Raw genomic sequence first — 15,490 nt, forward strand, 5'->3', positions numbered from 1 at the left:
GTGTACAGTGATTGGCACCAGAGCTGCACAGATGAGCAAGGCCCAAATCCTGCCCTTCTGAACCATGTTGTGAGTCAGACCAACACATCTCTTTGACAGGCACCAAGAGCTGTGGAAGTACATGGAAATTCAAATGAAGGAAATTCATTGCACCCAAGGGCTCGGGGATGTCTTCCCAGTGGAGAGCGTATTTAACCTGTGCTTAGAAAGAAGCTGATCCAGAAATCTACTTTTGTGTAACAGACCACTTCGAAACTTGGTGGCTTCACACAACAATGCATTATACTCTCTCCTAGCTCCATGGGATGATTGGTGGTTCCCACTCGGGTTCTCTCTTGGAGTTGGAGTCAGGTGGAGCTGGAGTTATTAAAGGCTCAGTCGGGTTGGGCACTCACGCGTCTGGCACCTCTTCTGGGATGGCTGAAACAGTTTGGGTTGGTACAATGGCTTGCCTACCTGACCTGTCCACTTGGCCAACTAGGCTTCCTCATATGCCAAATTCAGGGTGGTTGAACTTCTTGCAGGGTACCTGACTTACCTCAGAGCATGCATTCTAAGAAGCCAAGGGGGGAACTGCTAGACTTTTATGATCTGCTCTAAGGGGTTGTGCAGTATCACTTCCACTGCATTCTGTTGGTCAAGTCAGATTCTGAAGGGAGGGAGGATTCCCTGAGGTCGTGATGACCAGGAGACATGAGCCTCTCATGGGGCTCTCTGGGCTCTCTAGACAGATGCCCCAATGGTTAGGATTTCCACATCCCAAGTGGGAGCAAGAAAGCAGAAGAGGCATCAGGAACAAAGTGCTGATATGTGTGGAGCAGTTTTAGTTTTGAGCACTTTACATCCAAATGGAAGATGAGACTGGACAGTCAAGTGGAGGTCAGGCCATAAAGGAATGTGGCTTTTCTTCTCTCGGCAATAGGGAAACACTACCTGTTGCAGGGCTGGGAAATTGTCATAATTTGATCAGTGCTTTGTTTGGTAGATGGGGGCATGTGGGGACAAATGGACCTCTCCAAAATTAATATAACAAGCTAGGTAAGCACCACAGAGGGACGGCAGGGCTGAGCGGGACAGGGGAGAAGATGGGTGCAAGGAAGAGGTCAGAAATAAACCTAACAGGATGAAGCCATTGGTTACACATGGGAAATGAGGACGAGGATGAAGTGGAGCATGACCCTGGGACTTCAGGACTTGGTGACTGGCAGGAGGGTGGGGTCATCAGGAGAGAAGCCTGAAGGGTATGGTGAATATGCAGCATCCAGAGGTGGCAGGATGACTCCAGGGACTCCAGGGACATATGAATATCCTGGAGAACTAATTAAAAACTCAGATCCCTGATTTTGAGAGTCTGATTCAACAGGTCTGGGGTGGGGCTGGGATCTGTACTTTTAATATCTACCCCAGGTGATGATGATGCAGTCTTAGTGCCCCAGTTTGAGAAGTCTTTTTTAGATAAGGAAGGTCATACTAGTTAGTACACGGGGAAAGCTAATACATGTAGAAGCTAGGTCTGTAGAAGGAGCGAGCAGACACAAAGTAGTTGACAGTAGTAGTTACCAAGAGAATCTTGTCTTTGACAGGTCAACAGGAGAGATGACTCTAAGAAGGGAGAAGAAGCGAGTGGGTCGTGTGCTGCAGGGAGGTGAAACAAGGCTGTGAACATCCTCCACGTTTCATGAGGTCTTTTGTGACCCAGGGGTAGCAGAAGACAGAGTACAAAAGCCTAAGAAATGCATGGATGGTGTGAGGATGGGTAGGCAGGTAAGCGTAGATGACTCTTTCCAGCAGTGTGGGGGATGGAAGAGAAGACGAAAAGAATGACTGTGCTATGGAGGTGTTGAAGGAGAGTATTCTCTTGTTTTTTAGAGAGAAAAAATACTCTGTCTCACTTTGTCACCCTTGGTAGACTGTCACGGCATCACAGCTCACAGCAACCTCCAGCTCTTGGGCTTACGTGATTCTCTGGCCTCAGCCTCCCAAGTAGCTGGGACTACGGGTGACCGCCTAAACGCCTAGCTATTTTTTGTTGCAGTTTGACCGGAGGCTGGGTTTGAACCCACGACCCTCTGTATATGGGGCTGACGCCCTACTCACTGAGCCACAGGCGCTGCCCGAAGGAGAGTATTCTTTCAGGGTGAAGAGGAAGGAGATGATGCAGAAGGAAAGAACATGAACTAAGGGGAGAGAGGGGAGACAATAGCAGAGCATGGGGATTAAGACCAGAGGCTTTTACATCTGTCTTCTAAAGCTGATTGCCCCTTACTAGCTATGAGACCTTGAGCAAGTGACTTACTCTCTTTGAACTTCAGTTTCTGTACCTGTACAGCGAGGCTGACACCTACCCTCCTGGGCTGCAGTGGGCATCACAGCACTCAGAGCAGTTCCTGATCTCATTCAATGGGTGGTGCTGCTGCTGGAACAAGGGGACAGATGGCATCATACAAAGAATAAAATCTGCTAGAAATGCAGAGGTTCATTTTTTTACTTTATTATAAAAATTTCAAACATTTATAGAATTAGAGAGACTCATATAATGAACATCCATATACCCATCACCCGGATTTGATAATTTGTAAAATTTTATCACACTTGCTTCATCTTTTCTTTTTTGTCATTGCTGAAATGTTTTAACACAAATCCTAGCCCTCCTATCATTTTTCTCTTTTACATTAAAAAATCATGGTTTTTAAAAACATTTCTTACATAACTGCAATGTCATTACACATCTAAAAATCATCATTAACTCTTGGGTAGCAGCTGATAGCCAGTTCATAATCAAGTTTGCCCAGTTGTGTACAAAATGATTCATTCAATTCAAAATCCAAAGTCCTGCATTGGCTTCTTGTGCCTTTAGATATCTTAATCTAGAACAGTCTCCCCTTCTCTTTTAAAAGCCACTGGATTATTAGGCAGGATGACTCCCATTCTGGATTTGTCCGGTTGCCTCCTTGTGGTGTCACTTCACTCGATTCTCTGTCCCTTGACATGTTTTTGGCTTGACATTAATGTGAAAGGCTTGAGTAGAATCAGCATTTGTAGGGCGAGTACAGCTCATACTGGTGCTGTGTGCATCACATGGCCGTCTTCTCAAACTTGGCTTCTCATTAGCATCACCTCAAGGCCCTTTTTAAATGTCTCTGCACCCTGACTGCACCCCTAGACCTCTTAAATCAGAATCAGTGGGGAGGGATCCCAGATATCAGCATCAGTTGTCCATGCTCCCCAGGCAGTTCCAATGTGCAGGCACAGTGTCACCTACCACAAAGCCATCTCAGCAAGAGGTCAGTCACCCTTCTCCCATTCTCAACGGTCATGGCAGCCTTCTCTCTCCATGTGAAGTTCCCATTAGCATACCATCTGATGGTTTCCTCTGCTGATGACTTCCACCAAACCAAATGGGACTACAAAAGAGTCTCTAATTCTGCATTAGATTCACATTTTTTAGCCGGAATTCTTGTATAAAAAGGGAACTTCCCCTTATCAATCTGGGCTATCGGGTTAGCCTACAATTCAGTCCAAGCAAGGCAAGGTAAATGTTGAATTTTTCCCAAAGGGTTAATCTTAATCAAGAGAATAAATTACATCATTTTCTGAGACTGTTTGAAAGAGATGAGGCTGAAGATGCAAACACTCTTTGAGGTGGAGATTGGAAGAGGAGGAGATGGAAGCAGTCGTTACACTGCGAGGTCAGGTCACCCTCAGTGAGTGCGGTAGGCAGAAAGGAAATAGCTGTCAGGAATGTGGCAGGCAGTTAATTAGCAAGGCAAGCAGGAATACCGAGTGGCCACAGGTCCAGCTGGGATTAGAGTGTGAATTTGTGTTGGAACCAGTGGTAGCAAATTTCTATGGCGAAGTTAGCAGCAGAGGAGGACCTGCCGGTCTGGCTGGCACTGGAGTTGGCATGGTGGGTGCTGGGTGAGGACTGCAAGGGCACAGGCAAGGCCAGTGTCACAGTAGCTTCATGGGTTCCCTGTTCACATGCTTTCCCCTGCCTAGAACACCCGTCTCCTGGCTGGCCTAATCCTTCAGGACCCGTGTGGATGCTGCGTCCTCCAGAAGTCACCACTCTGTGCTTCCACAGCCCCCGCCACTACCCCATCACAGCTCTCATCACCAGCCCCACAATCTTTATTTCGTTGTGTCCTTTACTGTTGAGGAGTGACAGTGCCCACAGAAAGGGCTACCTGTAAAACATCAGCAGAACATCACTGTTGATCTCAGGAACCAAGGGGCCATCACACACGGACTCACATTTCTGAGATTTCAGAACCTGGCTCAGATTGTGCCAGCCTCTTACACAAGCCCCTTTCCAATGCGGCTGGAATAAAACCCCAAATCCTCCCTGTGCCCCTGAGGATGTGCAGGACCTCCTGCCACCATGGCCCTCGCTCACTTGGTGTCTGTGTCAGTCTGCCCACACTCGAGTCCACTGCAGAGCACGGCACGTGCTGCCCCCTCTGCCTAGAATGCTCTTCCCCAGATGTCACTCTCTTCCTCGCCCTCACTCATCATGTCTTTGCTGCAGGGACAACCTTCCTGCCCACCCAGCACTCTGTACCTCTGTCCTGCTTTCTTCCCCATGCTGCTGAGCAACTCCCAGCTTCCCATTCCATGCTCAGTCGCCCGCTGTTGTCTGTCCCCCTCGCCAGAATGTGGTTGCCATGATGCTGGGGACTCATGCCTGTCCTCTGGGTTTGCAGCTCCTAGAACAGTGCCTGGTGTGCAGTAGAGGCTCGCGCCCAAACATCCTGTGTTCAGTGTGCGGATACACACCTAGTGCCTTTGAAAGGCAAAGTGACATTATACTAGGAATGAGCACATGCCTGTCTGGCCACATGACACCCCTGAGCCCCACAGCGGGAAACAGTAAGCCCCACCCAGAGGCAGGGCCAGGGTGGAAGCAGGGCAGATGGGGTTTCATCCTCAGCACTGAGAACAGGCCCAGACACATGACAGGGATGGAGGAGATGGAACAATAAGACCCATGAAGATGCGTGTGAGCCACACAAAGTGGCTGCTATATACATGGGCATCACGCGGGGATGCGTTCATTCCGCAAACGCGTCCTGAGCTCCCGCTGCCCACGAGAGCACAAGCACAGTGATGTCTGCAGGAGCAGGACACAAGCCCCCTCCCCACTAGGCTGCAGAGTAGAGGATGAAGCTGAGAAGTCACCACGAAATGAGGGGTGCCTGGGGCTGGGACGGCCATGTGGCATGAGGGTTTGGGGCCAGAGAGAACTCAAGAGTCTGGCTCTACCACTTCTTCCTAACAGAGTGATCTCAAGCATGTTACTTAACCTCTCTCTGTCTTGGTTCCCCATCTGTAAAATGGAGACAGTGATGACACCTGTCTCACAGATTGTGAGATTAAAGAAGTCCGTGCGTGCGCGTGCCGCACGACTATATAAATAGCAGCTGGTATTTATCATTCTGAGAGATGCATATGTAAATGGGGATAATGAGGGACAGAGCGCAGAGAGGCCAGTGCTCCCTGGGCTCTGGGAGGGGGTGAGGGAGGCTCCTAGAGGGGAGCCCCTGGAGCTGAAGTGGGCAGAGGTGTATAAATTGGCCATCTGAAGGGCAGAGGGGCTGTGTGGAGGGAATGGTAATGGAGGCTTCCAGAGCCCTTAGAACATCAGTTCAGAGGAGACGGGGGTGCGGGGGGCTGGTGGTGATGAAATGTCACTGGCAGGAGCTGAGGGTCTGGCCAGAGCAGAGCGCAGACTCAGAGCCTCAGGGCAGCATCCCCATTCTGGGGGCCTGATTGCAGTGTCTAGTCGGTCCAGTAGAAGTGGCCACAGGATGGCTCCATGTCCCCAGAATAGACCAGGGCCCTTTGTAGGCTGATTGTATGTGATTTTTTTTTAAAGAAAGAAATACAATTTGTGGGTGCTGGAGAAGACATTAATTTTGTTCTGTGGGTTGCGTGAGTCATGTAGGAACAAAACAAGAAATGTAAGTATACTTTCCACGGCCCTCTGCCTGTCACTTCCCGCTTGCCTGGGGCTGGTCATTACTTCAGGCAGTGCACATCTCTGAAAAAGCCCAGTGCTGGGCCCCTCCAGGCTGGAGAAACTGGGTCCTGGAACCCCTGAGCCCATTCCAAACCCAACTCCATGTTGCAAGCCTGAAAAGGGATGGGGTAAAAACACCTGCCTCTTCCCATTCTCTGCAGGTACCTTGGAGACTGCAGGTATGTGCTCCCAGCTTGGCTACACTTCTCATGTGACCTTGGGCACCTTCTAACACTGCAGATCATCAGGCTTCTCAGCTGAAAATGGTGTGCAGGGCCCTCTGATTGGGATGAAGTGAAGCTGGTGGTGAGGATGAACTGAGACAGCACAGTGCCCAGGACAAACACCTGCAGATGTGCTCGGTAAATCTCCCTTCTGCTCCTCTCAACAGATGTGGAGCTCAGAGAAGACAGGGTCTCCTCTGACATCCTTTCTTGAAGCCCCCAGGCCAGCCCCTTCCCTTCTTTGACCTCAGTGTGGGTTCTGTAAGAAGAGATGCTTGAACTCAATTATCTTTGAGGGCTCCACTATCTTCCTGCACTGATAGTCTAAAATTCTATGGCTGAGAACAAACTTGCCCTGAGGTGACATAAAGAATGTATTTGTGCTTGGCTAGTAGGAGGGTTGAATGGATTATTAATGGAGTGTAACCAGTATTGGCTCCCAGCAGGTGCTAAATCAATGGGGGTTGTTGGTTCCAATGGGTAGATGGCACTATTTGGATTGACGGTGTGTTATTTATTTAGGGCTGAATCACAGGTGGAAGCTGGAGCAAGGAACTAGAATGAATGGCCCCTCCTAGCCTGCTGTCAGGCTCCATCAGCCCCCTGTGGGAAGACAGGAGAACATTAATTGTGTCGTAGAGCAAGTGGTTTGTACCTATCCAGAAGCAGAAGCAGGAGGAACGTCCTTCTCCTAGAGCTGCCTGACAAATTATCAGCCTCATTTGAGGCCCAGGACAAATTCAGCCTTCTTTAAGAAGCAGACAGCCTGGCCTCTCGGGAAAATGAAATGTTTTAGAATGAGAATTTTGTCCTGGTTCTTCCCCTGACTGGGGGCACACTATTTATCCTTTCAGAACCTCATTTTCAGTATCTGTAAAATAGGGGTGATAATCCCATTCCTCAAAGGGTTGTGTAGATTCAGTGAGAGAAGGAGAGTATCCACCGCACAGTAGGTGCTCAACAAATGGTGGCTGTGTTAAGCCCTTCTAGGGCCCCTTGGTAGGAAAGTCTCTTTCTTCTCTCTGCTTCCATGGTGACTGCTCAGTGCCACAGCAGAGGCTTAGGGCTAGTCATGGATTTGCCTTCATCTGTTGAACTCTAAGCTTCTAGGGTGTGCGGATTGCTTTAATCCACATCTGATCCCCTAGTGTGCCTGGCACATGGTAGTGGTTCAATTAAAACCTTCTGAATTAAGTGGAAGACAAACTCTAAGAGAAGAAACAGCCTTTTGTCTCCTCACCAGCCCAGCTTCCTGGCTCCTGCCGGCCAGCCAGGTACACACAAGTGTGTCAGAGTGCAACCCTGGCCCTCGGGACTGAAAGTGCTGTGGGAACCCAGGCCAGGGGACAAAACTGGGCAAGGGGGAGGGAAGCAGGCCAGCCATGACCTGCCCAGGGCCTATCATCTGTCTCTTTAGCAGTCCATCATGAGGTAAAATAAGCCAGCCTGCCTGACCCTGTTTGGGCCAAAGTGCTTTCTCCTCATTTATAATGGAAGCCTCCAGCAGAACATCACAGTTAATTGCAAAGAAGGGTGAGTCACACAAAGCAGCCTGGAAGGACTGGGAACTCGCTGTAAAAGGACAAAGAGACCAACCAGAAGGCTGCTGGGGACAAGCTGCGGTGTCTGGGGAGCCACAGGGCACCCGGGGAGGAGAAAAGAAAATCAGCAACCCGCCCCAGCTGATGACCCTTCTGTAAGTGCCTTTTATTATTATTATATTTTGAGATTTTAGAAATATAAAACTAGTGCAAATACTGTAACAGACACATGAACACACTTAGTTCATCCTTGTGACAGTGTTATGGAGCATAAGGATCAGCCTCCTTTATCGACGTGAAAACTGAGACCCAGAGACTTAGCGGTTTGCCCAGAGTCGGCAGTGGTAGCTGTGTGATGTGAAGGCAGAACTGTCTTCCCCCAAGGCCCAGGCTCGCTTCTCTGTACCGTAGTCTCATGTCCCACCCAGTGCAGGAATGGCCTGTAGGATCTCTCACACTGTCTTGCAGCCTCCGTTCAGCCCGTTCCAGCCATGAGGTGCTCACCACTCCACAGACACTCGCTTATGCGGTGAGATCATGTATATATTAAGCGTCACTGAATGCCCTTTACAAACACTAACTCATTTAGTGGTAGGTAGGTACTACTATTTCCTTTTCTTTAGAAGTGAGGGCAAAGGCTCAGTGCTCGTCGCTCAGTGGTTAGAGCCGGCCACATACACCGGGGCTGGCAGGTTTGAACTTGGCCTGGGCCTGCTAGAACAATGACAGCTACAACAGAGAAATGGCTGGGCATTGTGACAGGTGCCTATAGTCCCAGCTTCATGGGAGGCTCAGGCAAGAGAACCGCTTAAGCCCAAGAGTTTGAAGTTGCTGGGAGCTGTAATGCCACAGCACTCTACTGAAGGCGACATAGTGAGACTCTGTCTAAAAAAAAAAAAAAGAAGTGAGGAACTTAGCAAGGTCACACAACTATTAAGCGATAGAGCTGGGACCTGATCCTAGAAGCTGCCTTTTAAGGCCGGGCTCTTGCCCGCTATCCTATCAGCCTCTCAAAGGTAGCCCACTTCACTGATGCACTGATTTATTTAAAAGATTTTCCTTATTCTGATCCAGATCTGCTGCCCTAGAACTTCTTGCCATCGGTTTCAGTCTTGTCCCCTGATGTAGAGAGATTCCAGTCCCACTCAGGGGTGGCAATGCTTTAGCTAGCTGCCCACTTGACTCTTCTACTCTCCTCAAATATTCTCTTTTTCTGGTTTTCATTTTCCTCTATCTTCTGGTGTTGAGGTGCCCCAGTGGGGAGCACAGAGCTAGCGACAATATTCTAGGAATGAATTTCCAGATCAAATGAGCTTATTGGGAGTTACATCACCCCACTGAAACTCTTGAGCCATTTAATGTCAGGCTACTTTCCGGCAAGCGTGCTGAATCCCCAGAAGGTGGCTACAACCTGTGCTTATGAACTCAGCTATGAGTCCTGGACTCACAGTCCCACTGGCTCAGCTCTTCCTTCTTCAGAGGGCTCAGTTCAGCTCCCAAGCCTGGCACAAGAGCTTTTATACCCATCCTGATGTCCATCCCATTTCTGGTCTTTCACGTGACCTGGGGCTCTATAAGGGTGTCCTTATAAATGGGGCTGAATGAGAGCAGAACACTGATTCACAGCATGGAACAGAGTTGTGGTTCACTGGGATCTGGAGTAAGGAATCTTCTCACCTCAAGGCTGCACCAGAGATGTGCTCAGGCCCATCTATATGAAAGTGCTATTCATGGGAATAATGAGGATGGATAGCCATCTGTCTGATGTGGTTCCCTAGTATTACTCAAGTGTGATATATGGAAGCAGTTCTCTCAGCCCATCACTAAGCAGCAATGCACTAAGGGAGAATAAAGAAGGCAGCATGAAAGTCCTTTGACTTTTGATTTCTTGGTGACTTGATTCTTCCATCTTGTTGCTTATTTATAAACAATCAAAATAATGTGAGGGTGGCACCTGTGGCTCAATGGGTAGGGCGCCGGTCCCATACACTGAGGGTGGTGGGTTCAAACCCGGCCTTGGTCAAACTGCAACAAAAAATAGCCGGGCGTTGTGGTGGGCACTTATAGTCCCAGCTACTCGGGAGCTGAGGCAAGAGAATCACCTAAGCCCAAGAGCTGGAGGTTGCTGTGAGCTATGACGCCACGGCAGTCTACCGAGGGCAACAAAGTGAGAGTCTGTCTCTAAAAAAAAAAAAAAAAAAGAATCAAAATAATGCCAGGGAAGGTTACCCTTGGTTTTGGCCAAATCCTAAAACATGATCTATGCAAAATAGGAAATTCATTGGGATGTTATCAGAGAGCTCATGGAAGTGACAAGGTCTGGAAGACAGCTTGGAAGCAGGACAAGTTATACTGGACAGTCAGGATGCTGCTTCTCCCATTTTGTCACATTTGTGTTACCTGCCCAACATTCAGAATTCCAGGGGAGAGTCTTAGGTCACATGCCCGCTTGTCTGTCCTGGGATGACAGAGGCCAAATCTGGTGAAGGTGGCCTCCAGCAACTTCTCAGCTGCCACAGCTGGGGGCAGGACACACTGAAATATCACACAGCAGGCTGCAGACAGTAGGGGGTAGATCCACAAAAGGAAATGAGAGTGTTTTTAGATAAGAAAAGAATGCTGAATAGTCAAAGTGAACATACAAAAAATCCACTTCATCCATAAAAACTGGAGCTCAAATAATTATTAATTAAAAAGTAAGACAAGGAAAAACCAGGATCCTCCATCTCTGAAGGCACAAAGAGTTGGTGGATGGGGAACCTGAGTCCTTGGGGCCACATGTGGCCTTCTGGATCCTTGAGGGCAACCCCTTAAGTGCAACCTTTGTAATGAATCCAAATTTTATAGAACAAATCCGTTCAAAAAGAAATTTGCTCTGTGAAGTTTGGATCCAGTCAAGGGCCTGCACTGGGGATCTGGAGGGCCACATGTGGCCTTGAGGATGCAGATTGCCCACCCCTCAGAAGATGTTTCACCCCCTCCTAGGGAAGGTAGATGATAACTTCCAAGGTAGCAAAGCGAGGGTGCCAATAAGTTGAGATTTCTTACCAAAAAAAATGGAAGGTTCATATCTTGTTTGCTTGATGGAAAGTGCTAGGGGAATGTATCCCATTAAAAGCGTTGCTCTGAGGGATAAATGAAGCAGGCACATAGAGCTCTGAGTGCAATAAATATTTAGTTCTCCCTAGTAAATGTTGTTTCTGATGTAGGAATAGCTTCTTTCTCCCTATGTCTGGTCTCAAATATAACCTGATAAGAAATGTTCTTTGTTTGGGATTGTGGAGAGATACGACAGTTCTGCAGGGTTGAGTTCAGGGCCAACTTTCTAGAGGATAAAAGGGCAAGCTTCAGCCAAGAGCCAAGAAAAAGCAATGATCATCCACAGAGAATGGACAGTAGCAGACATCTGGAGTGGTACCTTTGTGGGACTCCTTCTATCTATGGATAATTAGGTCTCCCTAATAATCCATAGGAAGGGCACCATAAACTGTGTACCCAGAAAGGATGGGAGTGAGCTGGATGAGCAAATGGACCCCTAGGCCAGGGCCTAACTCAAGAAGGATGTCCCATCAGGAAGGCCTGCCTGCTGGTGTTAGGACCTACCATGCCATCCTCTGGCAGTCAGCCTGTGCCCCCGTCAACCTGGGCAGGACTGCACTTCTTATGACCCAGTACCATGTTCCTAGGCTCAGGGAGAGCCCAGGCAGAGTACCAGGTTATCAGGCATTGACCATAAACATACCTAAAAGCTGAGCTAGAGCCATTTGGGACAGCCTCTGGTAATGTAGAGTTGGTGACATTCACGGAGGAGGAGTCTGTATGCTAACTCACGGAGACGATGGTTCTCAAATTCTGACTGGAAACCCCACACTCACGCATATCACTTGCTGACTCAAAATATTGAACTAGGCCCTTTGTTGGCCCCATAACTGGTATGATGCCCACCACATATGTCACTTGGGGCATGGCTCTTTCAAATTCCAAGCAGATCATCTCTCTGAAGGCCTCAATGCAGTGCTGGTTCCACCGATGGAAATTCTCTCTGTGACTTCTACCCTCCGACTCTGGCTCTGCCCTGAGGCATCTTCTAATTATGGCAAATTCCTCTTCCACAGATGGACCCTCACACACATAGACCCAAATGCCTCTGAAGGGTCTCTCTCTCTCTCTGCTAAGCACCCTCCACTCCTTAAATCACTCACTGGTAAGTTTTCCAGATCCTTGAGCAGATCCCAGCCACCCTTGGCCCCCACCATGCCTCCATGCTGGCCCTACTCCTGCTTGTCTGGCCTGGAAGATTTTGGAAGTTGAGGGTCTCCCTCTTCATCAGTCCTAGTGAGTTGTGGGTCAGGGCTCTCTTTGGCTGTCCCAGCGTCAGGCAATGCCTATGGTCAGACCAGCCCTTAAGGTGGTAGCTGTGCAAGGCCCTCCCTCTGAGCCCCCTCACACTCTGAGTTTGGTGGAGGGCTGGGAGCTACAGCTTCCAGGATCAGGCCCGCTGCTCTTGTTCTCCGTCCTTCGGCATCTCTGGCAGCCCACACAGAGAAGGCAGCAGCCTTAGCCTCTCCCTCCTGCTGTTTGTCCAACACCCACCTGAGTGGGAGCGCTTCTCCTCCGAGCTTGGAGTCGTGACAGGCTTTGTGCAGCCTTTTGCAGCTCTGCGCAGGCAGTGCTGTGGGTTTATTGTGTATAGGGGCTGCCAGCAGGGTGGGCACGTGGTGGTGGGGGCCATCGGGCTGAAGCCACAGAGGAGCCGGGCAGCTGGCAGGTGAGTTGGAGAATGCTCTCTGTGTCTCCAATTCACAGTGCCTCCCACCCTCCCGGACTGAGAAAACAGCCCAGGGGCAGAGCAGGCTCTGCTAGAGAAATAGGCCTTCAATTTTCATCTGGGGCAGGCTACCAGCTCCAATTGGCCCTGTTGTCCCTGGGAACTGTGGGAAATTTATCAGAAGCTCTTGTAGGAGCTGTAATCTACATTTCATTTTATGGATTTATATTTGCTTTGTTCATTTCTCTTTGTTTCTCTAGAGCTGCTTTTGGTGTAAATGTTTCTTTGAATATTTTTCAATAATGCTGAAGAGGGAAGGCTTCCTCCTGCCTCCCCCACGCTATCTCGATGACTTCTGAGGCTGGGGAGACTAGGTAGAGACACCTTCCTCCAGCACAGGGTGGCCACAAAAAAGAGCTGAAGGTACTGAGGGAAGGGCAAGGGTTCTGAGCCCCTTCTAAACGCCAGACACTTGCACATGTGCAGAAGGTGTCAAAAATGTATACGCACATTTTAAGAAAGGAAAAAACAAATTAAAATTGTAATAATATATACCAGTAACAAAAGATGAATACAATTTACATTTGACTTCTGCAATTACAAGTGGTGCTCCAAGTATATACATAATACCCAGATACATTTGTTATGTGTATAAATTTTTTTTGGCACTTCCAGTATATAATCAGATTTAATTCTTACTGCAATTCCACAGCTGATGTTCATTATTCCCATTTTGTTTTTCCAGATGAGGAAATGCTGAGGCTCAGAGAAGTTAAGTCTGTTGGATTGTAGGCCTCTGGTAATTCACATCTGACCCTGTAGCCTGTCTGTGGTGCCTCAAGGCTCAAACGGGAAAGACAGGAGGAATGCTCCACCTCTCTGGCCCAGGGCTGGTTCCCTAGAAGCTCTTCTCTTCTCATGCCTTGAAGGATCATGTGGGTTTTTTTGTTTGTTTGTTTTTTTCAGTTTTTGGCCAGGGCTGGGCTTGAACCCACCACCTCCGGCATATGGGGCCGGTGCCCTACTCTTTTGAGCCACAGGCGCCACCCGGATCATGTATTTTGTATTTGAGCTGATCACCATACAGGTGTGAGTATTCTCAGAAATAAGGCGTGCCAATGGGAGAAAGAAGAAATAAAACATCTGCGTCTGTAGAACTCCTCCCATTTAGACAGATAGCCCCTTGGGCAGAGTCTGTTTTGAGTGGCTGGGAGGGAAATGCATGTTGGAAAGGCATTAGTTGGCATGAGGGGTCCCAGCTGGGCTAGGGACTCACCTCCAGGTTTATCTGCACACGAGAATATTGTCTGGGGGACCTGGTGCAGGTGGGTGTGTGGCCAATGCCCCCGGTCACTCTGTGTCTGTATGGTTGGCCAAGGCAAAGGCCGAGAATATGGAGCTTGTCAACTGATGCAACTCTGGGATGTCAGAACTGGAGTGACCACTGGAGTTATCCCATCCAACCTCCTTAGATAACAAGCCATGGAGAATTGAAGGTGTTTGTCCAATTCATACAGCTAGTTCACCCAGCAAGCTCCATATTTCAAGTCTCTCAGGGACTAGCCTGGAGCTCTGTTCCCTCCTCAGTGACTTTCACAGGCCTCAGGGTCAGACACAGCAGGGAGAATTCAGAAATCCACAGTTTAAAATCTACCCAGGCTATTTCTATGCCCATTAAGTTAAGGAAACTTCAGTTACTAAGGGGTTTAACCAAGCAGAGCTAAGGAACTGGACACAGTCTCACTTTCTCAACCTTTCTCTGGTTACAGTACAAATAGGCTGGATAAGACATGCAAGGTTGAGACACAGGGGTTGCTCTTAGATGAGTCTGTGCTCTCCCATTCAACACAGTCCCTGCTCATTTCATTTCACTCCTTTAGGACACCTGCCTGAAAACCTGCAGTTTTCCTCGCCCTGAGTATTCTTCACAGTGAAATGGCAAAGACTTAGCCAAAGCATCCAAGAGCTGGATTCTAGGTCCAGTTCTGACATTAACTGTGGAATCCTGAAGGAGTAAGACACGTCCTCATCCTGCACCTCATTTTCCTCCCCAGCATAAGGAGACGTTAGTTCCTGTGCTCTTCTGCCCTTTCCCACCCTCACATTCTGGAGTCCGACGACACCCTGATGGTGGAAACTGTCTCAATCAGCTGGTGTTCTGGACCACACCTGTACAGAACATGGTACATGGTAGGTGCTTAGTAGAGGTCTATTGTATTGTCAAAGAAATTCATTTGGAGGCTTAATTAGGGCTTGTGGGAGTTAATTTTCATTGGTAACTCAGGGGCCATAGGAATAAAGGAAAGAAAAGTTCTAGGAGATCATGAACAGCTTATTTAAAGCAATGTCTTCTAACCTTGTCTTATCACATGTCACTTGGTCCTGTACTAACTTGTGCTGAACCAGTTGACCTGAAATGTGCTTCTAAAACTGATAGAGAGAAGTGGCAAGAAGAGGTCCTAAGGTCTTCCCGTGTAAGTGTGAGGGAGATGCCAGTCAGAGGTGTGGAGGGAGAAAGGCAATCAGCCTTCCGCAGGATTAACTTTAGAGACACATCCTAGAACCATTCTGATTTAAAGAGTCATTGACTTGGGGGGTGGGGGACATGTTATATGAAAAAGCACAAAAAATTAGTACAGCCACTTGTGGGAAGGGAGAGGTGCCTTCCTAAAAGGATATGGTTGAAGGCAAAATTAGGAGAGAATTTATGGATTTATATGGCTACTGAGTAAATTATTTTTGTTTTGTTTTGTTTTTGAGACATAGTCTTGCTTTATTGCCCTTGTTAAAGTGGAGTGATGTTATTGTCTTCAGAGCTCACTGCAACCTCAACCTCCTGGGCCCAAGCGATCCTCCTGCCTCAGCCTCCCAAGTAGCTGAGACACAGGTGTGTGTTACAATGACCAGGTAATTTTTCTATTTTTTAGCAGAGACAGGA

At 48.4% G+C, this 15,490-nt stretch overlaps 1 pseudogene; it reads left to right on the top strand.

Moving 5' to 3' along the window:
- Positions 1-5,045: 5,045 nt before the first annotated feature.
- Positions 5,046-15,490, top strand: part of LOC128567482 (beclin 1-associated autophagy-related key regulator-like) — a 52,915-nt pseudogene continuing 42,470 nt past the window's right edge.

The sequence above is a fragment of the Nycticebus coucang genome, chromosome 16, assembly GCF_027406575.1.
Source record: "Nycticebus coucang isolate mNycCou1 chromosome 16, mNycCou1.pri, whole genome shotgun sequence".
Taxonomy (NCBI): Eukaryota; Metazoa; Chordata; class Mammalia; order Primates; family Lorisidae; genus Nycticebus; species Nycticebus coucang.